We start from the raw sequence: 27,149 nt of genomic DNA, 5'->3' as shown, positions 1-27,149 counted from the left end.
CACGTGTAAAGTGTTTTACATGAGGCGATTCCCATAATACTGGATTCATAGGTATTTTTTGAGGCATCTCCTATAGGCAACAAAGCGATACATGTGACAAAAAAAACGATTTGAGTTTCTTCTCCGAAAAAAAACTTGAATGTCAGGAAGACTGCAAACAACTCCAAATTGATCCCTGGACCTCTCCCATTGACTCAAACAGCACTTCGGCAGGTTTTAGGTGGCGAATAGTCAAATTCAATTCTTAAAGAGCCAGAGTATGATAAATCTCAAAAATCTAATTTGAATTTTTAAAATAACTCGAATCGAATTTGAATAACTCCCTAGTCGAATTTGACAATTTTGACCATAAAAAAAATTAGAAAATTAACATTTTCAATTCGACCCTCGATAAATCTGCCTGTAAGTTTTACCAAATGTTGGGCATTTAATAAACTGTGGTTTGATTTTTAAGATCTGAGTGTGCTCTGCTTTACTATACATGACTACCTTTTTCAGTAGCAACCAGGCATTTACCCAGTAAAGAGTACACCTTTTCATAAAAAGATACATCTATAAGAAATGCAGGTCATCCTTAGGTTATGAGGGGAAATTAGGAACTTCAGCCAAACTTAAGAGTCAAGCACTATTGATAGCTGATTTGATATAACAACTGTACTAAAGTTGATAACGGTGATAGCACAGATTTAACCATGGGCGACAAATCTCCCCATTTGCCATCTAATGTGGTACTACCCTGATTACTACTGTCCTTGACATTCTTATTTATAGGGATAAACAGTTACACTACTTTACCCCAACAACACTGGGCAAAAGAATGTATAGTCCAATATTGTAGAAAATAGATCCAGCAATGAAACCCAATAAAACAATATATTTAGTGTTAATTATCAATGGTTTCCATTTGCATTGTGAGGCATTTTAATATTTATAATATACCAAATGCCAACACTGCAATGTGAAATTATTATATTTGACACAAATTACTAGCAACGGAAACATTTTCCTTTTCCCATGCTCAAATAATTTCTTAATAAGTAGAATAAAAAAACAAGCACATGAGCATGAATTCATAAAAACCTAAATAATGCTGATGTGAGTGTGGAAGCAATAGCTTCCAGGCAGTATTCCATGATGGGGCATCCTATTTTTTTTTTTTCAGACTTAAAGGAGAAATGCAATTCTTTGATAACCTTGCACATTTCAGTTCCCACAATAAATCATAGTATGGATTCTAACGGGAGGGCCTCGATATTACACATGGCCTCCTGTTCCATACCTTTGCACCAGCCTCAGGCCTTTGGCAGACAAAAATAATATTGCAGAGGCTACACTTACTGCCATAGCCCTTATGAGACACTTACTGTGTGCATAAGCTATTACACAACTAGTTTTGTTTATTCTTGAATCCAGATGAAAATAGAATTTCTAGAATCCTTCTTGGTACTTGCAATTTGTGAGGCACTTATGCCTTGGACACCAAATTTATCATAATGCCTTTAACCCTTCTTTGTTTCAATGGTAATAAAACCTAGTCATCAAGATAACTGGTGTTGTCTGTCTTACTGTCGCCTAGCCCTGAATTATAATACCTTCCTTGCATGCAAAAGCTCATCTTTTACTACCAGGTGATGTCATTTGACATTAGAAGCTTTCAACAGCAGTGGAAATTCAGCTAGATCTGTTAAGTGGAGTATAGACATAATCTCTATTTACTACACTGGGCAGGACAAGATTTAACATGATAGTACATGTGAGCGTATGCAATGTCTACAGAGTTTTTAAAGGGAAAGAAAAATCAACTACTGTTAAACCTCATATTATACATTCCATCATTTTAGGTTTCCCTGCATTGTGCATTTATTTGTAGTCCCACCAATCTTACTGCATTTCAGTTGGTGCCCTTCCAGTTTGTTTACACCTCTTATGACTATCTACAATTTACTAAGGGGCCCATTTATCATGCAGTGTAAAACATCACCGTTGATGTTGCCCGTAGTAACCGATCTTTGCTTTTATTTTCTAATTATAATAAACAACTGAAGAGCTAGACACCCAGATAGTCTGAATGTTAGCCCTATAACTCCCAGCAACCCAGTTCAGGGCAGCATAGGTGGACGGTGGTGAGAATAGCTCCGACCGCTCCCAACGTAGACAGGCAGTTGCGCCATACGGGAAAGGAAGAGAGGGGGGGCAGCCCTCTATGGTATGTCACTTGCCTAACTGTGAAGTATTCTCTAATATTAAGGTTCCACTACCTGTCCACCTGTGTAGTTTTTAGTTGCATGTTTTTATGGACACGGTCCAGCATTGCGTTAATGAACGCAGTGGGTTTGTCGGGTTGTGGTATATTGTTCACACATGGTGCGTCCTAGATTTTAATTACTATCCTATTATAAGTTATATTTTATGGAATTGTGTGGGATAAGAGTGCATTATATTCACATGTACTGGCGGTCTGAACTGGGTTGCTGGGAGTTATAGGGCTAACATATTCAGACTATCTGGGTGTCTAGCTCCAACTTCAGTAGTTTATTATAATTTGTTACATTGTATACAACCTTGCAGATCGGTCAAGTATTGAACATTGTTTCGACTTGGATGCTTTTCATAGTATCTTGTTATCTTTCAATTTCTAACTTGTAGGTGACTGTTAAATGAAATTGCTTATTGGTTACGATAGGTTTTTCTCCAATAATTTACACAGCCTGATAAATAGGCCCCTTAATATTAGGTTGTGCATCTTGCCCACTATTGTCCACTATGGGATAGCATCTTGCTAGTGTAACATTAATGCTGCACTGTTACTGTTCTGTTACTAAAAAAAGGCAATTTGAAGAGGACTCAATAAATTAAAAATGATAGTAATGGACCATGCAGCACCTCTTCGCACCCATTTCCCATAAGAAACCAAAAATGTTTTGTAACGTGATACTATGATGATACTCATATTAAGATAAGCAACAATAAATGTGTGCTAGACAGCACAGATAAAATACAATTTTTGAATTAAGCACATTGTCATATAAATATTATTAATAATATCCCAGATAAAATGAACATGTGATTTTTATTGAGCAGCTACACATACATAGCAATGCTCCTGCTTCCCCATCCCATGTTGAGTCTAGATTATCAGATATACTTGCTTTCACAGGCAATACTGTAAAAATAATTTATGATTTTCTTTTTTATTTATTTATTTTGCACTGGGGCATAAATACCTCATACTAATGGAAAATATGTCCTAGTGTTTTCTCTTTGACAGCACAGTATGTATACACAGTAATCGTAGCCCTGCACATATCAAAGTTCATAAATGATAAGAAAGTAGGCCCTACCAGAACTTATCTTTTATTTATTTAGTGTCTATGAATAGTGCTTTTCAGAGATTTTTCATTATTCTCATCAGCCCCTGACCCATTGAGGCTTATAATCAAACATCCCTTGAAAACCAGACATGGGGTAAACATACTAAATGGCAGTTTTGTCAATGGTTGAGACGAATTTTTGAATGAAAAAAAAAAAAAAAATCTAATTTCGAGCTATTTTTTGTGTACTTTGGAATAGTCCAAATTCAATTTGAAAAAAAAAAAAAAAAAATAGAATATCAAAATTTATCATGTACGGTTTCTTTAAAAATTTGACTTTGACCTTCAGATTGCTGTTTTAGGGAAAAACTTTGAATTGAATTTGATCAAATGCGCTATTACTTCGATTTGAACAATTTGAATTCAGCCGAATACAGACCTATTAGATCGAAAACTGACCTATTCGACCAAAAAAAAAAAACTGACTTAATTTTGGTTGATCTTTTTGAATTTCGACGTTTATTCAATTCAAAATTCGACCCCTGATAAATATGCTCCTATCTGAAGACCACAGGAGTGTTAAGAGTGGAGTTTTAATTTGCATGCCAGAGTAAACATGTTATTTTCCTTTACATGGACTCCTTTAAGGTGACCAATCATCAACTGATCTTTCACAGAAATATATAGTAAGCATATGCAATATTGGCAGCCTTAATTTCCACAAGGAAGAACCAGGCAGGACTGTGATACACTGACAAATCCCCAAGTCCATTCCAAGGTTGCATTTATAAAGCACAAACATATTCCACATTGGTGGAAACTTGACATTGCCAGTAGACTCCTAGTAACATTTTTTGATTTAGATAGTTTTAAATCATGACTCTATCTGGGAGACGGTTTCCACTTACTTATAGGGTAAATGAACATAAACAAATAACACATATTCCTACAAGAATCTGTTTGTTCTGCTCATTTCAAAGCAACTTACCAGACCATCATGCCTTCAAATCATACACATACATTGGGGCATATGTATAAACAAGGCAACGTTTCAGACCCCAAAATATATTTTACCAAATTTGAAGTCTACATCATTTTACTCAAAGATTTATAATAGTTTTGTGGAAATATTTAGGCTATGGGCACATAAGGCTATGAACACACAGGCTCAGGCTGTGTCAGGCTGTGTATTTCTGCAGGCTGAGAGAAGCAAATCTGATCAGTGCCCCTGCTCCATTAATTCAAATCTGATCAGCCTATGTGCGTTTACACACAGCAGAGCTGCAACTGAGGTCAGCCTGGAGATGCCTCCCTTTTCTCTTATTTGGGTTGACCTCAGCTTCAGCTCCACTGTGTGTAACCACACACAGGCTGATCAGATTCAAATCAATGGAGCAGTGACACTGAGCAGATCTGCTTCTCTCAGCCTACAAAAATATGCAGGCTGCCAACAGCCAGAGCCTTCAGCCTGTGTGCCCATAGCCATCAAAGAGGAGTTTTCACCCATTTATAAATATGGCTTTATATATCCTTTAAATGTGATTAGACAGTTGTTAAACATACCACAAACACAACATTTACCAATGGCATCTTAAAACATTATAAAGAATGACTTGCTTTTTTATGCACAATAGTGTATATTTGCCATTATTGTACATATATTTTTATACTGTACATATATTTGAATACTGTACATCCTGTTCAGTAACAATGTCTTGCTTACAAAACCTTAAAAAGTGTAATTGTCTGCCCTTAACAATTATAGGTATAGGATCGATCATCTAGGGGCCTGGCAGATCCCATATAAGGGATTGTACATAATAAGAATATCCTGCTAAAAGTAATTTAAATATTATATTGGATTATTTTGTCATCAATGTGGTTCCATGCAGCTTAGTAACCATCAAGGAAATCATTTTTAAAAAATAGATTTGTATAAAATGGAATCTGAGAGATGGCCTTCTCTTAATTCTGAGCTTTCTGTATAATGGGTTTCCAGATAACAGACCCCATACCCATCCTAGGTTTAATTGAATTATTCTGGCCTAATAATTGCAAGGTTAATTTTTAACAAATTCCTGTATAGAATTTGCAAATTGTTACATTTTGCAGTCAAGTGCAGTGGTATCTGGCAATAAGCAGTGAAGTTGTATAGGACATGTGAGTTAAAACAGTTTTTGATAACATCCTACCTTAGCATTCTGGATAAAAATCATCAATGACATTCTTCCGAGCCACAAATTGACATATATCATGCGTGGATGCCCAGACAAATTCAAAAAAATCTGGGATAGGTGGCTTACACAAACACAAACCGACTGAGTATGACTAGCGTTAATGAAAGTTCCTAACCAGGATCTCTACCACGATACACCACATATAGCATTAAGGGAATGCCCACCCTTTTTCCATCTTTCTCTCTTACCTCGTGTTATGTTTTAAAAATCAATAAATATAATCTTATATATAAAAAAAAAAAGTTGTTTTATTATACCTTTAATTGTGCTGGAGACTAAAGCCTCCACAAGCCCCTGGTAAATCATTAGCAACATTTGGCCTAGTGTTCGAGCAGAGCTCATGTTAGGACAGGACTGCTATTCCTTTTGTGCAGGTTGGGGGTGGGGGTCACACAAAAACAATTGTAGCTATTGAGATTTCACATACTCCTCCTTCTGCACAAAGCTTAAAGGTTTATACACAGAACCCCCCTCTGCTGGAATGCAAAGAAACTCAAATAAGCGTTTGCCTTCTGTTTGCTCTAGGAGTAGCTAGGAGTAGCTTCTTATGGAGTGCTCTACTTAAAGAAGACTGCATACAGAAAAATATGTGTACACACATATGTTGTAATCTCCCATTAAACAATGACACAACATGTAGCCTTTAAGCAGGCTGACAGAAGCAAATTCAGTTTTCATTAAACTGTAAGGGCCCTGATAGATAAAACAGATCTCCGGCAGTTTTGCTCAACTACAGTCAAAGAAACTGATGCTTGAACATTCAACTCAAGAACTTTATGGGTAACAGGCCAATATCACACTTACCAACAGTTATTATTCACAGTACACATTCAGTCCTGACACTGCATAGAAGATGACACCTAGGTAAATTTAAAGCTGCTCAGAGCCACAGAGGAGGGCCCCAGGCACTGCAGTCTTTGTAGAACCCGCTGCCTAGTAGTTTGATGGCAGCAAATTGGTCAGCACAATATAATACAAAATGTGCAAGTATTAAATTAACTCATCGCTGTAGCTCCGTATTTTCCACCCACTGATGATGCAGGTTGTGAGAAAACCCATGGGTACCTTTCAATTTTGTTTTCCTTGTTAACACATATAGATGGATAATATAGAAACATCTAATTCTAGAACTATTTTTAGGACTTCTCCGATACCAACCAGAGGTGCAACATTTGAGGCCATGGCCCCCTTAGTTCATAAAGGTTACAGATAAAGGAAAACAGAGTAATGAGTTGTTTAGTGTAGCTGCTAGAGTATTTAGGACAGCTAATTAGTTTCCATTCCAAATTTCATTCCAATACTAAGGGCATACTTTTTTCTGCCCACGGGGGATGTGCTTCGATCTGCTTCATTGTGTGACAGGCAATGCCTTTATCTACGCATAAGTATGCATTTTTTTTTACTTCCTTTATTAATTTTCACGGCTTAATAACAGAATGAAAACCAGGTACACTGTAGCACACCACAGACAGAAGATTAGTGCATCAAAGTTGCTTTATTGGCCCGCAAATGTATATACAAGGCAACATTTCAGACCCCACTAGGCCCTTTCTCAAGCCTAGGCTGTACCTAGTTTTCTACATGTTTCTTGGATCACAGGCGGGTTGGTCGTTCCACTGTTAAGCACCCTACCATCAAAAAAGGGTTTGTTCTACAGGTAGAAGCTCTTCATATTTGTGTGGGCTTAATAAAGGAATGACTTATTATTATTTGTGTGTTGTACCTTGCACATACAAGAAAAAAGTATGCAATTTCCACTCTGCCTACAAACTGATGCCCTGCCTGTCAAAGCAGACACACACAAGAGACACATGCCCATGTGCCCAAAGGATCTTCAAGCAGGGTTTTTAGGTACATCTAGCAAACAAGTAGGCATTCACCAAAAATCTTATCTTAAATGATAAACAGCGCCAATCCTACCACTGCACTGGGTAGCCCCACAGTTCGAATACCACTGATTTATAGTAAGCAGACAGTGCTCCCTGGAGATCTAGGAAAAGAGCATCTATTACATTCCTTGGCAGATGCATGCAAAGAGCTGGTTGAGCAGTTGCTTGCCAGTCCCACATTCAGTCCAAATGAATATGGTAACAAGCAGAATATAAAAGTCTATTCATTCAGTCAGGTCAGATAACTTGGAAGTGAAGCACCTGCATGTCCTGGATGGCCAAAATAGGTTATCAGCTGGCACGGTTTCTCATTCTGGGCCAACTATTTTGGTGTGTTTTATATACACACACTAGCCAGCATACAGCTGCATATAAAGCAAGACATCTCTTAATTTTATATTATAATCTGTAATCTGGGCTATAATCTGTACACATATAAAACCACTAAACATTTTAAATAATTGGTAAGGAAATTGTGGCTTAAAAAAAAGTGTGTGTGTGTGTGTGTGTGTGTGTGTGTGTGTGTGTGTGTATATATAAATAAATATATATATTCATAATGAGGAACCACTGTTACAGTTTAAACCTAAAATCTACTGCACCAGTTCACATTGAACCAAAAACTGGTGACTTAAATTTTACATTTCCTGGTTGCACTTTGACCTAAGCCACAATGCCGGTTGTCTGGCCACAGTAAGCATCAGGTTAATAACTACAAAAAATCTCCAACATGCACAGTGTTCAAAAAAGACCTGCAAAAATCATATAACAGTCTTTTAAATAACAGAGAGGTATATGAATAGAGTGAAAGTACTGCAATTTCTAATATATTTAAGCTTATCAAAATACATGGCGGTTCATAATGTGAGCCGACAGCTTGTAAAACTGTGAAAATTAATTAGTACATTCCTGCACATTCCAAGCGGTGATGTCAGCATTGTGCAACAGAGTCAGGGTTACAAGAGCCACCCACTTGTCAGCTAGCATTTACATTAAGGTGAGTGACAGCATTTATAAAATAAAAGTCAAATATAACAAGTGTGTATATACTGTACATGCATTATAGACAGAAAACATTTGCTTTTGTGTTGTCTGTCTGTGGTGTGTTTATGTACCGACTTCTGCCTGTAGCTGCAGCAGCTGGTCACTCTTCTGTTGTGACTGACACTGGATATGGCTGTAGATATGTCTTGGAGGGCCACACACAATCAGACAGACATCTTCTTAGCAAACAAGTCAGTTATTGGCGGCTTTAAAAGCAATTGCACGTATGCAATTGCCACAATGTGTATGTATGATGCGTGTTTACGCATCTCCGTTTCTTATAGCCTGAATATTATTTGGAACATGCATCAAACGCTCGACGATTGTGCATGTGGAGTTTAGAAAAATGCAACTTACTGAACAAATTGTTGCAAGGATTGTATAATTTACTTTGTATTGTACAGTTTATTACGCGTTTACAATGCACTGAAATAAAAGTGCATTTCAAACACGTAATTTGCTGGCACTAATTATAAATATATATTGGCCACAGCCCAGTCAAAGATTTTAGACAAACAAAGCTATATACAGATATACAAGTGCTCTGTACAGATGTGCAGTGAATCCCTTATTTGTAGGGCTTACAATCTAAGTTTGGCGGTTGAACCACAGTGACTTTCCCAGGGCAACAATTAACCAACACAGGATCATTATTAGAAATTAAATCTATCCCACAGTGAGTTGGTGAAAACCAGTATTCCATCACTTATAGTACAGTAATATTCTACCAGAGAAGTTTATAATGAACACTTAAATAATTCATTAACATAACTGTTCTATTCTAGTAAAAAGGTCCTTAAGTGCAGCATCCTTACTTTCTCTTCTATTACATAATTCTCACTTAAAGGCTTGTTTTCCTGTGAAAAACTGAACAAGTTAATGCAGTTGTACCATTGGGCTCATTTACCAACAGTCGGCTATCAATCAAATCTTTGCTTTCATTATTCTTCCTTGAGCTTACTAAAAGATAGCTAATAACTAGTTGCATAGGGCATTGCCCTGGTTCAAAGTTGCCCTGCTTAAAATATATGCTTGACTTTCACAGTGTTTAAGCACTGAACTACATAAAGGGGTTGTTCACCTTTAAATTAACGTGGAGAGTGATATTCTAAAACAATTTGCAATTGGTTTTCATTTTTTATTATTTGTGGTTTTTCAGATATTAAGCTCCTCGCCAGTTTATAGTTTAAGCAATCTGGATGCTAGGGTCCAAATTACCCTAGCAACTATTTTGATTTGAATAAAAGACTGGAGTATGAATAGGAGAGGTCTGAATAGAAATAGAAATAATAAGTAGCAATAACAATACATTTGCAGCTTTACAGTGCTTTTGTTTTTAGATGGGGTCAATGATCCCCATTTGAAAGCTGGAAAGAGTAAGAAGAAGTCAAAAACAATCCAAAAACTATAAAAAAAAAAAATTAATAAAGACCATTGAAAAGTTGCTTAGAACTGGCCATTCTATAACATACTAAAAGTTAACTTAAAGTTGAACCACACCTTTAAGAGTTTTAGGATTCCTCTTCAGACTCTAGTAGAGGCAGATAGTAGGACAAGAAATTGGCTGCTGGAAAATTAATCAATTCACACATAGCTAATTACACACAATAAAAGAGGTCCCAAATACTTGCATGCCTACATATATTTCCCGCCTCTTACAGTGCCATCCAGCAGGTTCCCATGGGGTGACTAATTTATCTAAAGCTGGCTGTACATCTGCTGATAAAACTGAACAAAAGTGATGTTTTGTGCGATATTTGTTATGTGTATGCTGGCTAGAAAATCACCACTGATATCTATGTACCATGGTCGATTGGGTAAGGTTAAATAAGGTTGAGTTAAGGTTAAATATTATCTTCTACTGATGAACCATGTCTACCAGTGCATAGTGCAACTGGCAAATAAGGAAGTAAATAACTTCTTGTTGTTCCAATCGTTCTGTCAATCCTAACTAACAGAAAGGTGGCCGCAAATTGTACAGCTCCTTGTATGGTATCTATCTGTGTGTTGGCAGATTGGTACGACTCCAATATTGAACAGAACCGACCAGTTTTTAGTCTAACATTAGCAATTCAATAATACAGGTATAGGATTAGTTATCCAGAAACTCGTTATCAAGAAAGCTCCGAATTATGGAAAGGCCATCTCCCATAGACTACATTTTATCCAAATAATCCAAATTTTAAAAAATAATTACCATTTTCTCTGTAGTAATAAAACAATACCTTGTATATGATGCAAAGTAAGATACAATTAATCCTTATTGGAAGAAACCCCAGCCTATTGTGTATATTTAATGTTTACATGATTTTCTAGTAGACTTAAGGAATGAAGATCCAAATTACAGAAAGATCCATCATCAGGAAAGCCCCATATCCCAAGCATTCTGGACAACAGGTCCCATACCTATATAGAAGTTTGGGCCGACCTCGCACCCCCATTTGCGGGCGGGTCAGGGTGGAGCTCTTAGTCCTGCTCTACCCACCCGCCACGTTACACTGCCGGCTTCCACTTTTATAGCCACTTGCCTCACCCCTTTTTTTACACCATCGGCGGGGTGGGTCGGCACGGTCCTATAAAAGGAACCTGGAAGTTGGGCTCGGGTTGTGTTTTACCTGACCCGCACATCCCTACTCTAACATTCTGAAAGTATTGCTCAGATCTCAACTATGGGCAAAGGAGAACTAGACTTTTACTTTAATAAAAAAAAAAAAGTGTATAAGCCAGCTATCAGTGGGTCAGCTTCAAGAACCCTAGTACAACCTAGCTTACACAAAGTGTGACCTTGTGCTACAGTCGCTATAGTCAATTTAGTCAAAAGCCAGTTAACCTGCCTGTATGTTTTGGGAGTGTGAGAGGAAAACGAGGTACCCAGAAGAAACCCATGCAGACACAGGAAGAACATACATACTCCTTGCAGATGGAGCCCTGGCTTGGACCCCAGTGCGGCAAGGTAGAAGCCCAATGTAGCATTACACACGTGATTTTTCTTAAGTGTTTGAATATCACTACTAAAAAGTCACCTAAAGTGTGTAAAACCAGCTCTAGAGCAGGACAATACAACATATGCCGTTGATACATGCAAGCAAGACAGCTGCCAAATACAAATTTTCAGAAAAATAGTCACTATTACAGACAAGTAATTTCTCAAATTACTAAATTGCTTAGGATACTTATAAGAGCAGCCAGTCAGAGTGAGGCTCCCCAAGGTATCAATCAATAGGGACAACTTGGAAATGCAGCTGGCAGTACACTCACTGCAAACAGGAGAGATTCCTTGCACACAATGATGACGTCACATAGTGGGGCAGAAAGGCTTGCTACTAATGGTTTCTAATGTGCAGGCGCATATATGTATTCTTAAGCCTGGAGGGTGTAGATCTAAGCCTTTAGGGTGCCAAAGGGAAGAACTAGTACACTGGGCTGGTTCTAAGGTTTGACAGAACTGGTGTGCCTTTAGACACGTACACTAGCTGTACAAGATTACACGTAGGCTAGAAATAGATAAGGTTGAATGTTATTTGTTTAATGACACCAGCAGTAGCGATAATGCTGAAGGAGAACAGAATATTTTCTATACATAATTCCTGTCAGTTGCTTCGCGGGGGGGAATGAAATAAAGTCCCTTTTATTGTTCATCTAATTTATCTCATTAAAAAAAAAAAACCTGAGAAATCACCTAAGGCTGAAAACCAGATAAGCGTTGGTCACACATTGTATTTAACAATACATATAGTAGCATGCTGTAAACACAGAGTGATATTTTTCAGGAACCTTAGTACCAAAAATCAGACTGACACTTTTCAGCATTTGAAGCAGAGTATGATCAATTTTAAAACAATAAAAATAAAAAAGGAAGAGCACCAGACAATACCTCAACACCAGCACATTTAAGTTCTGTATAAGGAATTCTGTGTTGCCGTGTGAAGAGTATCAGAAAAATTACTGAATCGACATTTATTGTTCCTAAAAGACTGAAGTGGGTATGGTATTACATAAGCTACAAATTGGCAAAAGTAAATATTTACATGTACCTATGGCATCTAAAGCCAGGAGCCTTCCGCTCAAACCGCCCAAACCAGCTGGATCACCTAGTATGTTTATTTATAAACAGCTACAGAGAGCTGCAGGCTGTTCGAATATTGTACTGAGCAAGTGAATCCAAATCGCAGGTGGGAAGAGATTAGGAACAGGTGGCTGAGAGTCAAAGCAGCTGCATTTGGAACCTCATTTGGTAAAATAAATATTCAAAAGGTGTTCATTTTAAGACCCAGTATCCTTTTGCTGATAATAATGTCCATCCCATGATCGAGAACAAAATATCAATAAAAGTAAACAAATATTAAAAAAAAAAAAAAAGACCAAAACAAAAACAAATGTACAGGTCGTGAATTGTATGTTATATGACAATTTGTATTACTGAACAACATTAAAAGGAATATGCAACCAGCAGCACTCTGGATGTTGTTGAGGGGAGCGCCACCGATTTAACATCCCTGCAATATGGAATCAGAAATGCTTCAGCGGGCCGATAACATAATTAGCCATTTCCTTGCAACAATTACTGATGGAAAAGCATTACTGCCCAGCACTAGAGGCAATTCGATTTCCTAAATACCAAGTATTTCAAAGTGTCAACATATGCAGCTACTATGTACATTTCAAAATACAGTTTGGTCAAATATGCCTTGGCAAATGTATTTCTATTTTCTCAGAAATCATTCTGAAATAGGGAGCCCAGGGTCCTTACACTACTCCTAGCAACAACCACACACACACACACACACGGCTGCTGAGATACTGGTGCTTTAAGTAGAACTAAAACTGGAGGGTAAAGAGATGATATTTTTGCTTACATATACCTTAAATAAAATCGACATACTTAAAACTAATGGAACCATCATTTTTATTAAGAATACGATCCCCAGTGGTCCCTCTGTCTGGGCATGGAGCCCGGGAAAAATAAAGCTCTTTGCCCTGCCCTAAAATCAGACGTGGGTGGATCTGAGATGTTCTGTTTTAAAACCTTGTCAGCATTTGTAATCCAAATAAATGAAAGCAAATGCAGCAACTCGCACGGTGCTGATTTAAACGTTGGCACTTAATCGCACGAGTGATTCTACGAGAGAAATGAACTACATTTCGGGTTGATCTATAAATATGTATTTTTCTTCATACTAAATGTAGTCTTCTCTTTCATCCCATGTTCAACTCTCAGTATGTCCTGCCTATTGGCCACTGCTCTATAATTAAAGTTCCTAAAAGTAAACCTCTTTGAAGTCAAGCTGGATAAACATTTGCTTTGTGTGGGCTAGAGAGGAATGCCATTGGGTTACCACAGGGCTCCCCAGTACTCATGCAATTGATCCAGGTTGGACTCTTCCTCAGTCAGAGGGTGGGGGGGGAGGAAGATCCCATTATGAGGGGTAAATGAGCCCCTTCCCAACATTTAGAGCACAGACAACAAACCAAGCCTCCCCCTGCAGAGCCTGGGAAATTGCCTTTCCTGGCCCCATTCCCAGTCATGATGGCAAGCTGCAGCAGTGGAGCCATATAGACATGCATTACATTATACATTTAGCAGCTCTCTGCGCCCATCTATAAGGCATTCCAGCAAGTGAGCTCCTGGCAGCAGAGTATCACCCCCGCCCGCACTAAGCTGGGCAGCTGAGCATTATGGGACGTAACGTTAAACCGGTTTCCCCGATTTTCTATTGCACACGAGGCCAACCAGCCGGCTCCCTATGGTTACTTAGTACTATGAAGAAACACGTCTGTCTATACCTTCCCCCGCTCCCAACGAGGGAACCATTGGGAGCAGCAAGAACCCTTGTGCTTCATACAGAGATAAAAGTGCCGCCTGCACCCCAGAGGCTCAGCACCTGCCCCGCACGTAGCGACTGGAGGAGGATTCACTCCCCGGCTCGTCGCTGCACATCGCTGGGAACCTGTGTGAGGCCAAAAGAACGGCCAATGCAAAGTTAATACCAACCTGGCAAGAGCAGCCGGAGTTCCCAGGCTTTAGGCACATGCTTTACACAAGGCACCTCCCTTACAATCCCTCTCCCGTCCGACAAAGAGACGGCGGATCCAGCACCTGCTCCCTTGTATTTGATTTATTCCACAGGCAATTGGTAAAACCAAAATTGATGTGTGTGTGAGGGGGCAACTTCGCCTTGTCACAGCCACTGGCGTTTTCCAATTGTTAAACCTCCGGAGTTTGTGTAAAGACCAAGGGAAAAACCAAACGGGTGTTTTCCGAGGGAAGTTCTTTGGCTCAGTTATTTCCAATGGTGAGGTTTAATCCAAGAGACCGTGGCAGCTCTTCATCTTTCCCCCGCTTTCCCTTGCGCGCGACCGTGGCTTCCCCGATGCCGAAACGAGCGACGTTTTACCTGCAGCAACTCCCAGACTATCACTTTCTCAGCAGGATCTGCCGCTGACAGAATGGCCTTCACACCCGCCCTGCTAGCAGGGGCTGTCTCAGCCGCGAATCCACGCCTTGCCCATTCAGGAATGGCTTTTGTTTGGCTTGAGGGGGGTGCTTAACTCTTTCACGGTTGCTGGGAGCAACCAGTCATTCTCTGAATATTCTTGTCATTCCTCCCTCAGAGGATGCCTAGTGTTGTCGTTTAAAGGGATACTGTCGTGGAAAAACATATTTTTATCAAAACACATCAGTTAATACTATCTCTCTAGCAGAATTCTGCACTGAAATCCATTTTTGAAAATAGGAAACATATTTTTTTATATTCAGTTTTGAAATCAGATATGGGGCTAGACATATTGTCAATTTCCCAGCTGCCCCCAGTCATGTAACTTGCTCTCTGATAAACTTCAGTCACTCTTTACTGCTGTACTGCAAGTTGGAGTGATATCACTCCCTCCCTTCCCCCCCCAGCAGCCAAACAACAGAACAATGGGAAGGTAACCAGATAGTAGCAGCTCCCTCACACAAGATAACAGCTCCCTGGTAGATCTAAAAACAACATTCATTAGTAAAAGCCAAGTCTGACGGAGACTGATTCAGTTATATTAAGTAGGAGAAATAACAGCCAGCCAGAAAGCAATTCCATCCTAAAGTGCAGGCAAAAGTCACATGACTGGGGCAGCTGGGAAACTGACAATATGTCTAGCCCCATGTCAGATTTCAAAATTGAATAAAAAAAATTTGTTTGCTCTTTCGAGAATTGGATTTCAGTGTAGAAGTCTGCTGGAGTAACACTATTAACTAAAGTGTTTTGGAAAAAAAAAACGTTTTCCCATGACAGTATCCCTTTACGTGTAAAACAAGCCTTAGCTGCAAATCAGCTTCTTATTTATTTCCCCATTGTGGCAAATCAGCACCTAACTATCATTTTATTTTAAATTAAGGTTTTCTGCACCCACATTTACCCTAAGCTAATCCACATGCCTTTATTTAAATGTCACATTCTAGCTTCATTTCCTTTCTCACCTCTCTATAAATAGGGAAAGGCCTGACATTTATAGACGGATGCCCTTGACAATATGAAATAGAAAAATTTCTAACAGAGCAGTAAAAAACTAAGAATAAAAAAAAATTGAAAAATATTGATTTGACTCAAGTTCTCAAGTGACGCTTGTTTTTATCGTCTGCATTAGACAATGACGAGGGCTGAACATCTTTTGTTTTACGGCTGGTGACCTACATATTTGCTCGGTGACATAAAAACACATAAAAAGAGAAAATATGGTAATTAGATTGGAGGAAGTTCTAATCTAATAATTGCCTTAGCATGGGCAAAAAGGATTGTGCAAGGATGAACGTCACAGCCAGGGCCAATGTTATATACATCAAAAACACAGTTACTTGCCTCCTGGGAAATGTTTCCCTACTCTGTTTATCTTTATAAAATATGTATTGTCTTGCATAGGCCTGAATATGTGGAAAGGCCACAAGGCCCGGGCCTAGGGCGGCAGGATTTTAGGGGGCGGCATGTGGCCGTACCACATCCACATTGGTTCAGAAACACTGGGGATGAGCAGAAGATAAGATAGTTTTTAAATTTCCAGTGCACCAATCCCCATTGCTCCGGTCCGATGATGTCAATTTGAGCAAATAAAATTTGGGCGCAGAATGACCGCGAGCCTAGGGGTGCCCACTTTATAAATCCGACCTTGGTCTTGCATTAGGCACATGCAGATTTGCACCCGTTTATCATAATATAATATATATATATATATATATATATATATATATATATATATATATATATATATATATTTTCTACATTCTCTGTGCCAATGCTATACTGTGCTATACTGTACGTTACCGTTCAGGTTCATGCTGGTAACAGCAGACCAAGGGGGTGCAGGATTCTAGTCCTAACTGATTATTATTATTATTATTATTATTATTAACATGTATTTATAGAGTGCCAACATATTGCACAGCGCTAAATGGACAAGTTAAGTGAAAATTGGTCCTGTTAACTTTTAGTTACATTGTGAACTGGAGCCATTTGCTACTAATTGCACAGTGTCCCCCTGGTCCCCGAGTCCCAACGCTTATATTCTTGGATAGCCTTAAATATGGGCAGACAGAAATCAATCTCTCACTGCAGCAACTGTTTACACATATAAAGATCTGTAATACAATGTAAATATCTGTTCCAGGTGGTTATACTTGGTTCGGTGTGGACTGGTTAAGTTAGCAGAGCTTTGACATGTACTAACGAGTGTTTGCTCATGTGGTCAATATGTATTGCTACTTCATTGTATTTCACCACATGGCCTCATGTATGTTAATTGGTCTCATCTTTCCTTTACTCATGAGGACAGATATGAATGGTAAATGCGGACAGCAACCACATGAGCAAATGCTTGTAGCTATATGCCCTGAATCACAGTAGCCTGGAGTCTATTCATGTTTTAAAGGAGGGATATTGTGTGAAAAGCAAGAATGTGCCAGTGCATTATACTAATTTTAAGGTAGAAGGGAAGTGCTCAAAAAAGTGTTTTGGGCTGATTTATTGAAAATTTCTGCAAAAATCCTACTAGTCCCCTCTATCTGTTCCACATCTTGCTGCCTCCTTTTCCAGGCTGTGCAGGGGAGTCGGTGGCATTCAGCACAGTACACTGTAGGATAAGAACCAATCAGCAGCTTGGCTGATGGGGAACTGAAACCAGTCTTTGATTGTGTGACTGCAGAGCTGTCCCCTCCTACTTTGGAAGGCTATCCCCTTCCTACTGCACTTCTGACATGCCCACACATTGTTTGAAATGGAGAAAGACAGTAGCAGATCTATAGGGAGCTCCAATTAGGGGTTTAAACTCATCCTCTATGTTTCCTTTAAACAAAAGTGCTTGTAATACAAACATTTTTAAAGGACTTAATATTTGTTTAAATTAGGGATGTACCAAATCCACTATTTTAGGATTCAGCCGAAAACCGAATTCTTTGTGAAGGATTCCGCCGAATACTGAGCCAAATCGGAAACCCTAATTAGGGAAATTAGAAGGAAAGAGAATTATGAGCGCAGTGTGTGGTTACATTTTTTTCTTTCTTTCTTGTTTGTGTGACAAAAAAATCAAGTGATCTTTTTGGATTTGATTCGACCAGGCACTTGTTACTCTTATGTTTTAAAACTGGTGTGGGTCATAAAAGCATTCATATCACATATACAATATATTAGCTGTAACAGTGGAAGTTGTTATGCAGGTTCTTTTAGAGCTAAAGGACAATTACATCTCTTAGTAATGTGGTCCTCTCAGGAAGAACCAAAGAGCTGGCAGCTGATTCTGTATCTGGTAAGTGGAAGCATGGTGCCCTGTTGGATAGTGAATTTCAATCAACTAAGTACTGTGCTAGAAAATGGACGTTCTTATCTCCATGGCTCCTATTTAAAAAAATTATGAAATCAAAACTATGCATAGCAATTCAGTTTCTGTATACCTTATGCTTCAAATAATAGATGTAGTGGTGTAACTACCAGAGAAGCAGCTGGTGTAACTGCACCTTGGCATGCACCCCAAATGGACCGATGGAATCACTGCACACCCTACAAAGAAGACTGGAGGTAAGAACATGCACATGGCAGGGGCTAGACTAGGGGAGGCTCAGTTGCAGTTTTTGCACTTGGGCCAATGGTGCTCTAGTTAACCTATAGTCAGTGGTTCCCATTCTGTGATGCTGTCCCTCTGTCCTTCAAGTGAAGTTTGAACTGAAAAGTTAGGCAACCAGTGCTATAGGCCAGTATATTACATTACTTTCAGGGTAACACACAAAGAGCCAAGCATTATTATACAGTGGTGTGAAAAACTATTTTCCCCCTTCCTGATTTCTTATTCTTTTGCATGTTTGTCACACTTAAATGTTTCTGCTCATCAAAAACCGTTAACTATCAGTCAAAGATAACATAATTGAACACAAAATGCAGTTTTTAAATGAAGGTTTACGTTATTAAGGGAGAAAAAAAACTCAAAATCTACATGGGCCTGTGTGAAAAAGTGATTGCCCCCCTTGTTAAAAAATAACTTAACTGTGGTTTATCACACCTGAGTTCAATTTCAAAGGTTATAAAGCCATTTCTAAAGCTTTGGGACTCCAGCGAACCACAGTGAGAGCCATTATCCACAAATGACAAAAACATAGAACAGTGGTGAACCTTCCCAGGAGTGGCCGGCCGACCAAAATTACCCCAAGAGCGCAGAGACAACTCATCTGAGAGGCCACAAAAGACCCCAGGACAACATCTAAAGAACTGCAGGCCTCACTTGCCTCAATTAAGGTCAGTATTCACGACTCCACCATATGAAAGAGACTGGGCAAAAACGACCTGCATGGCAGATTTCCAAGGCGCAAACCACTTTTAAGCAAAAAGAACATTAAGGCTCGTCTCAATTTTGCTAAAAAACATCTCAATGATTGCCAAGACTTTTGGGAAAATACCTTGTGGACCAACGAGACAAAAGTTGAATTTTCAGAAAAAGAACATCATACCAACAGTAAAATATGGTGGTGGTAGTGTGATGGTCTGGGGTTGTTTTGCTGCTTCAGGACCTGGAAGACTTGCTGTGATAGATGGAACCATGAATTCTACTGTCTACCAAAAAATCCTGAAGGAGAATGTCCGGCCATCTGTTCGTCAACTCAAGCTGAAGCAATCTTGGGTGCTGCAGCAGGACAATGACCCAAAACACACCAGCAAATCCACCTCTGAATGGCTGAAGAAAAACAAAATGAAGACTTTGGAGTGGCCTAGTCAAAGTCCTGACCTGAATCCTATTGAGATGTTGTGGCATGACCTTAAAAAGGCGGTTCATGCTAGAAAACCCTCAAATAAAGCTGAATTACAACAATTCTGCAAAGATGAGTGGGCCAAAATTCCTCCAGAGCGCTGTAAAAGACTCGTTGCAAGTTATCGCAAACGCTTGATTGCAGTTATTGCTGCTAAGGGTGGCCCAACCAGTTATTAGGTTCAGGGGGCAATTACTTTTTCACACAGGTTTGGATTTCTTTTCTCCCTAAATAATAAAAACCCATTTAAAACACTCATTTAAAAACTGCATTTTGTGTTTACTTGTGTTTTCTTTGACTAATAGTTAAATGTGTTTGATGATCAGAAACATTTTGTGTGACAAACATGCAAAAGAATAAGAAATCAGGAAGGGGGCAAATAGTTTTTCACACCACTGTATAGCCTTGATTCGCTCACCCCATCACTGGCAACCACTGGAATAAGTTCAATTGTGAGATATGCGAATCAAAGGCAGAGAGCAGAGTACCTGCTAATTAGTGTTTATTGTGATCCACACAACATGTTTCGGCAACAAGGGCTGTTTTTCAAGTGTGTACAAACCACAGTAAGAAAATGCTATTCTATTACAGTCTATTACATCATTGTAATTTGGCCATCTATGCAGGCAACAAAAAAAGAAATGCAGTATTGTGGGATATGTTTTATTTCTAATACTATACACAAATGAATTAAGTGATGTTCCCCACTGTTCTTCTGTAGCCTAACTAAATGGGGCTATTGTTACCCCCAAAGAGATTGATTGCTGCATTGAAAAGAAAGGGCAGTAAATTCATTTTCACATCTCTGCACCAAGAGTGCCAGGGTCACTGTGTTGAGCACAGGGTAACTGGAAAGGCAAAAGCATATTTTCTTTTAAATTACTTCCCGGAAAAAGCACAAAGGATGGCATTCCCTCCACACAAACCAATTACATTTTAGAGGCATGACCTTCTCATGCTGTACCATAAAACCTCAATTTATGTTGAGCCCAAGCAAGCTGTTTTCTTCATAATGGACAACATGTTGGAACTGGACTATTCTAAAGTGTTAATATTGTAAGACTAGCATTTTTCAGTCCAAAGTTTTTTGGAAACAATCTGTTACTCTTTTGCTTGGTGAGTGTAGCAATAGGAGGCACAGCAACCATGTCTTTACTGCTGACCTACATGCTTCAACCCACAAGCCCCTTGTCTAGAGCTGCCTAATACAGATAGCACTTGATTCAAGGGGCATTACACAGGTCTATGCAAAAAGGGTCAGAGCTGAAGCACACTCTGCACACTACATGGGACATTGTAAATTACCTCTTTAGAGTATATTGTATAGTACTAATGCAAAATCTTAAACATGATTTATATACCTGTAAATGACAGGTTCTCAAAAGCAGTCAACACAAAATGGAAGGCAGTCTGAGAACTTATGTGGGTGAGCTATAAACTAAAGACCTATTTGCTCTCCCAGATAGGTTGGGATTTAGTTAAATGATATATATATATCCTTAATGAAGGGGGCCCCTGACCAACTGTTAGACCACAAATGGTGCCTGAACCCAGCAAAGTTGAAAAATACAATAGAGAAGAACGGATTAGAAAAGCAATATTTCAGGTTTATTATGTGCATATGTTTACATAAGCTCTAGGCGCCGATTAGATGAGGACTGCATCAACTAGCCAACGCAGCCCTAGATCGATATCTGGCCAATTTTTGGCCAGATATCCGTCAGGGAGGCTCATTGGAGGGCCCCATACACTGGCAGATAAGTTGGCGAATTGGTCTTAAGGCCACCTTTAGGCTGGGAACTCCCAAAATAATGTGGGAAGTTTTGGTTATTTCATCAAAACAGTTACTAGTGTGAGCCATGCCCCATTCAGGCATTACACATGTTAAGTTAATTCCTGAGTTTGTACAATATAAGGATGTTTCCTCTGCTGATGACTGTACTTACTGTATGTACATATCTATTATAATATATCATCCAACTAGGTAACAACATATTTTTGTTGCAACCAACAAGGGAAAACAACTTGGTTGTATCATTAGACATGAAGTGTATATATACCAACATTTTAATATCGACAGGTTAATGTGTTTACACGCCTGCAACAAGTCAGCCTAGGCATCTGTCTGTTTTCACAAGTCAATGTTAACAAGGATAAGCATGCACATAATCCAAGGTGGGGCTCACACAAGCACAGTTTCAAAAGCTGTTATGTTATTATCATTGAAAACAAGTGAGCTGAGGCATATTTGCTATTACTCTAGAAACAAATGAGAGAATTTAGCATTCCAGTTTATTTGCTAGAACGCTATGTAACAAAGACAATCTTGATAAATACTCTAAATGCAAATAAGTATCAAATATTATTTTAAATAAAATGTTACATATTTGTTTTGTTGATATAATAAATCTGTAAGTGAGAAATTCTCACAGTTACTGATTAATGGAGTGTGTGTAAAGTCATGTCTGCTTTGCCAGTTTTTCTAGTTGCCATTTATGAAGTTTAAATTATTTGAAAATATGCGTGCTTGTCTCTTACTAAGATTTTTTCCTCTGAATAATAATCAACTCCAATTTTATGAATTCCCCTTATGAGTTTTTCTCCCAAGGAAAACAATGAATGACATAAATTCATTGGTTATTTTCCCCAGTCCATCTTATTTATATCAATTCAGGCAAATAAATGAAAATTGGAAAGATTTACAGGTTGGTTAGTACTTAAAATATGTAGAGAGGCTGGCTGCCAGGCTTACTGAGAGTCTGATTAACCCACAACATGCATAGAGCTGAATATAAAAACACATTGGCACCTAAGCTTGATAAGGCCTCAAGGTCATTATCAAGGTCATTATGGTCTACTAAGCAGACACTTACTATTTCAGCTTAAACAGAAGAACAAGAGAGCCTAGGGTTTAAAAGGAACTAAAAATCCACACTCTACATTAAATACAGCTAAAGCCTGCTTAAAACAGAATATATTTTACATTTTTTTTATATACAAACAAGGATACATTTTACTTTGCATCCTGTTACAATTTCGTTAAGGGGTCTTACACACAGGCATTTCTTCTATCTTTTAAATTGCATGTACTGAGGCACAGGCAACGACCACTCGTGGAATACAACTTTATGCATTTTTGAAGAAATTTGGTATTATTTATATGGCCCCTGACTAGACATTGGCCATACATTGTATTTCATGCAATTAAAGATACCTATTTTGGTAGATGTTTTTAACATATTTGCAGCATAGTGAAATGTCTGCACACTTGTTAAGTAAGGAATAATTGCATTCATTTTTAATTGAATGTAGCAATGTATTCTGTTACATTATGTGCTTGCTTACTGACATATATAAGCAACTCATAAAATCTGAGAAGACAAATGATTCATGGTCTGTCATCTCCCTCCTGCTGGGTATCATTGCCCAGAGGCATTTAATGCTATTGTGTTTTGGCGTTATGAGTCTGAAGCAGTTCTGGAGGGAAGTAACACTTTTTTTCGTGAGAAATTACATTTTGTGTATGTTGATGTTAGAGTCTCCCACAAGGTTTAACTTGTTTTCAAAATCATATGACTGTAATGATTCTGTACTACAGTTTGTTTGTTTCTTGTGGCCTGTTGGTGTTTGGGAATTTATATAATAAATAGCTATACTCCGGTTACAAAAATGTTTCACTTTAGCGTTAGCTTGAACACTCATATATCCCTTTTGTATTTATTGACATTTGCCTTGCAGCTATATAATACAGGTAATAAGCTCTAGAGCCTTTTGGTTTCCCTTTGTTTCATTAAAGCATAACTAAAGCTGAACTAGAGAAGTAGGCTAGAAATATTGTACATTATGTTTTGGGCTTCTGTACCAGCCCAAGGCAACCACAGCCTTTAAGCAGGGAAGATCTGCAGCTCTGAAGATGTCCCAGTAACTCATCTTCTTTTCTGCTGATTCACTGCACATGCTCTGTGCTGCTGTCACTTACTGAGCTTAGGGACCCACTCAAAATATACAGTATACATAGAATATAAATGTCATAATATAAAGCTGGCCATAGACGCAAAGATCAGATCGTACCAATCGAGGATTTTTACAATTTTCAGAACGTGTGTGGAGAGTCCCGTCATTTTTCGTCCAGCGGAGATCGGTCTTTCGGTCGATCGGACAGGTTAAAAGATTTCTGTAGGCTGCTGATAATATCTCTGCATGTATTGCAGATCGTACGATTTTCAGAGGGAGACTGTTGTTAGCTTTGGTTGGACATAACTTTCGTACGATTGCTCATTGCTGTCAGGGGCAGAACATTGGCTGATCTGTTCTTTTGTACTTTATTTGATCGGAATGGTTAGTGGCATGCCGGGAGATGGGAAAGTCCGAACGTTCGATGATAATTACTACATGGCAGCACAGAAATCAGTGCAACTAACATTAGGATTTAATAATCAGCGTTGTAGCATCAGTTTATATTACAGTCCAACCTCATTTTTTGCTTGATAATTTGTGACGCCCCCTCAACAGCTGCTCAGAACCCGCTAAGCAGACACTTTCCAAGATCGCGACCCCCTGTAACAGGTTTGAAATCCTGGATCATTGCTGCTATTGAGAAGCTGAAACTTTACCCTAATGCAATAGGTGCAGTAAATAAAATATGGCATTTTTAGCCATATTCATTTTTAGCGTTTAGTTCTCCTTTAATATATTTCAATAAACCTCTACACGACCAGGCTACTTCTACCTACCGATAAATACTAACAGTAATTCTTAGGATATCAGGGCAACAAATAAGAATTCACCATGACCAGCCCGGTCCCATAACCAGCTTTGGGCTTCCTATTAAGGGAAATGTAAACTTATTTTAAAAAATGTGATGTGATTTTTACTGATTTATCTTCAGAAGTCTTAAAGGTAGAAGACTTATAAATACACAGATTTACTGTAAATTTTCCCTTTGGGTGCAAATGCCATGAGAGACTTTCCCGGCTTGAGAGCAAGTGTGCCAGCTGCCATCAAAAGACAAGATGTTGGCATACCAGCGATCAAATATAATTAAAAAGTAAGTAAAGCAATGATACTTCTTTCAGTGATTCCATAATCCAGTGTTATCAAAACGCTATTGTTAATTATGAGACAGAAGGCTTTTGAGGATTTAAAAATAATTATATAGATCTTGAAAAGAAAAATTGGCAGCACAAACACATAACTTTAAATATCTTAACTTTCTACAGGATGATATGTATAGATAACTTGTTGTTTAACGCCAGACAGAATTCCAAAATATTATAATTGGTCATATAAAGAACTTTAACAAAAAAATTTGGCATAGATCTTTTTTCTTGTCTTCATTCCTGTGTAAAATGTCAGCTATTCATAGCTTAGCAATTTTAACTACAGTTTTGTGAGGGGAGGAAGGGAGGCTCAAGATATGCAAAATGTTAAGTATTTAAAAGTGAGAGATAGATACTGTAGCTTTCTCATCTAAATGAGCTGCTTATCTGGGGGTACCTGTGTCCAGCTAATCCTTAGAGGAATGTGTTACACTGAAAGCTTTTGATTCATATTTTCCATCCTTGAGTACATTACAGAGCAAGGCTCTTTACTATTATCTGTGGGAAGCTAGGGATTAATTATATCTAGGGAGAGAAGTTGTTCAGCCGGATTCACCATTCCAAGCTGCAAGGGATTCCACCCTGCTTGTCTGAAACAAGACCTGTCTGTGTCTGGCTGACTCACTGCTTAATGATGTCATTACTAGGTGTGCTTAAAGGGCCCTAACACCAAATAAAGTATACATGTAGAGGAAAGCTATACCCCTGAACAATGTAAGTCTCTATAAAAACATATTGCATAAAACAGCTCATATGTAAAAGCCTGCTTTCTGTAAATAACCAACTTTTATACTTTTATACTACTTTTTAATAGTATGAGCCATTGGATGATAATAATACATAAAGAATTGTCATTTAAAAAAAAGGATTGCCCCCTGGGATCCTAGGATTCATGGTGCACACATGCAAACCAAACAAACCATACATGTTAGGTCACATGATTCAATTAACAGGTAGAGTTCTGTCTTTTGCTTCCTCACTTATTCCAGTTACATTTAGAGCTGCAGTATTTCTGGTCACGTGATTTTTGAGACAGCACAGAGACCATCACGAAACGGTGCTTCAAGGCAAGAGATGTAAAAGGGAAATATTTACTTAAATATATATACCCGTTTGGTAAGATTCTTTAATATGCCACTTAATTTGATATAAACCTGTTGTTTAAATATAAATTTTGGGGGTATATTTTTACTTTAGACATTTGCAGCATTTTTTTAAGTGGAAAAAATTATAAACTCCTGCTGGCTTTCCATGATGGGTGGTTCTTGGCCCGCAGTACATCTGACACTGTCAGGTCAGCCAACACAGTTTTATGTGCTTCTACCCTGAGAAAATGTCCAGTGTGTCATAGCCCCAGTTTATATATAAAATCACAGGGGGTGACATTGTTATTATATATTGTGTTATTATTAAAGAATTTTTAGAATGTTTCAATTAGTCTTCAATTTTTTTTGGCATTATTTGCATTCTTCTTCTGACTCTTTCCAGCTTTGGAGCTTTTCAGCTTATGAGGGTCACTGATCCCATCTAAAAAATAAACATGCTGTAAGGATACAAATTGTATTGTACAACAATTGTATTGTTATTGCTACTTTTAATTACTCATCATTCTACTCAGGCCCTCTCCTATTCATATTCTTGTCCATTATTCAAACCAAGGGTTACTATAGAAGTTTGAAACCTAGCAACCAGATTGCTGAAATTGCAAACTGGAGAGCTGCTAAATAGCTTGAAAAACTCAAATAATGAACATTGAAAACCAATTGCAAATTGTCTCAGAATATTACTCTCTACATCATACTAAAAGTTGATTTAAAGTTGAACAACCCCTTTAACATGTGTTTATAAAGCATATTCCGCAGAGCTGTACAATAAATGGAGATATACAGCGCACATACAAGTTACATACAAACACAACCAATAAGTGATACTTATTGAGGTAAGAGGTAAAGAGCTTACAATCTATTTAAGGCACTGGTACATAGTTTATCTCCCATGAAATCATGCTTGCGGGAGGGCAACAAAGTGCCCTGATATACCTTTACATATAATACCTTTATATATAAATAATGCTCACTGCTGGATTCTTAAGCAATTATGCAAGTGCATCTGCTGGTATACAGCCAATTACTATGCTTTTCAATTGGAAGGTATTTCTGGGAGTTTTGTCATAACACCCAGTGAGCAAATGCATTACAGTAGGGCTATATGCCTCATGTTTTTATATCAGATGACAGATTTGCAATACAATGCTACTGCTGAAAATAAATATATTATTTACCATTGTTGAAAAGACAGATATGATCGTT

The 27,149-nt window shown here is 38.3% G+C and overlaps 1 protein-coding gene across 21 annotated transcripts in view; it reads right to left on the bottom strand.

Annotated features, from left to right (window-relative positions):
- ptprf.L (protein tyrosine phosphatase receptor type F L homeolog) overlaps nucleotides 1–27,149 on the bottom strand; it is a 634,602-nt gene that overhangs the window by 189,173 nt on the left and 418,280 nt on the right. For 4 of the 21 annotated variants that reach the window (XM_041589199.1, XM_041589195.1, XM_041589194.1 and 1 more), the window contains exon 1: nucleotides 14,474–15,080. The exons of 1 other annotated variant lie outside the window; for it this stretch is intronic. The gene's annotated coding sequence lies outside the window, so the exon portion shown is untranslated. 21 annotated transcript variants of the gene reach the window in all.

Source organism: Xenopus laevis, chromosome 4L (assembly GCF_017654675.1).
Source record: "Xenopus laevis strain J_2021 chromosome 4L, Xenopus_laevis_v10.1, whole genome shotgun sequence".
Taxonomy (NCBI): domain Eukaryota; kingdom Metazoa; phylum Chordata; class Amphibia; order Anura; family Pipidae; genus Xenopus; species Xenopus laevis.
The sequence above is the reverse complement of the archived record's forward strand: the minus strand, read 5'-3'. Positions and strand labels throughout refer to the sequence as shown.